Below are 1,468 nucleotides of genomic sequence, written 5' to 3' on the forward strand. Positions count from 1 at the left end.
AAGAATGTAATATATGTCTAGGCAATGTTTATCTGAGAGTGTTTTTTCTTTTCCCAAGCTTTATCTACATGGCACATGGTAATTAAAATACCAGAGTGGTGGAACTAACATTCTTGGATGTTTAACCGCCATACTATGAGGCCTATACTAATTTGGACAGAGGGACATAAAGGACAGTTTTTGCTCCTTTCTCTCCTAGGTCAACTAATTCCACGGGACTATGAGCATCTCCCAAAATGACCTGAAACTGTGGAGGGTCACCTGTTCTCTTGATCAAGGAGGTCGAGGACCACAGGATGGACTTGAACCAGTATCCAGTCTACAAAGAGGAGGGTCAACACAGAGGAAACATTTCCTCCATGCTCCCAAGTGAAGCCAGCCATGGATGAGTAGGACCTATGACTTATCTTCACATATGCAGAACTGGTAAAAGAAAGCAGCCAGGGGCTCCTCCAAAGCCCATGTGACCCGGCAGAACTGGTAAAAGAAAGCAGCCAGGTGCTCCTCCAAAGCCCATGTGACCCCCGAGGAACAGATCCTCAAACGACCTTAGAGTAAAAATAAATTGGTTTATCTGGGCCAACTGTATGGCCTTAAACACCCAAAAGGAAAATATAACCAAAGATTAAGGGGTCCAATATAATTTTTTAAGAGTCCATATGTACAGCTAAAGGCTACATATCAAGCAACAATGCCAGATAGGAGATATCTTCTTTTGAGTTTTTGGCCAGAGTGGCCAAAGGGACTCCCAGATAGTAACCCAGCATAGAACTGGGAAAATGAACAGCAGACCCCAATCTTATCTAAAGGAATATTGACAACTGATTGCTGCCAGATGAGGAACAGCTGACCCTCCTAAAACAAAGACCTCTAGACAGGCTGACTAGATTAACAGGATGGACAAATAGTGGGGAATGGCTGGGGGTGCCGACAACACAGCTGACAGTAGCAGGGGGTAACAGAGTATAAGGGCTCTAGTGAGGGGAGGGAGGCTATGAGAGGGTGCCATCCAGGAAGTGGGTGTATAGTTGAATAAGATTGTTTGGAATGTTTTGTGTTATATACACACACATACAAAAAAAAAATCAACAAAAAATCAACCGCATCCACCATGTACCGGTCCCACTTCCGGAGGTCTGAGTCAGACATGTTCCCCACCCACAGCTCCAGCTTCCTTCACTGCGCCAGCCCCCGCACTCCAACTCCAACAATTTTTTTTAATGTATTATATTTGAGGAGGAAGCATAAAAATTTATATGATGTTAATTAGTAGAGGTGATAAACATTACCATTGAAATCTACCCGATGACTTTATAGACATACACAGGCACCAAGGATTCCAAGTGCAACCAATTATGACTAGTAACAATCAGATACATACAGATTAGAGATGCATGTGCCAACATCTCAGTCTTAGTAGCAAAAACAATGTCTTTCTGTAAGAAACAGTATATTTTAAAATGAAATG

This window comes from Nannospalax galili, unplaced genomic scaffold (genome assembly GCF_000622305.1).
Source record: "Nannospalax galili isolate Female #2095 unplaced genomic scaffold, S.galili_v1.0 scaffold2024, whole genome shotgun sequence".
NCBI lineage: Eukaryota > Metazoa > Chordata > Mammalia > Rodentia > Spalacidae > Nannospalax > Nannospalax galili.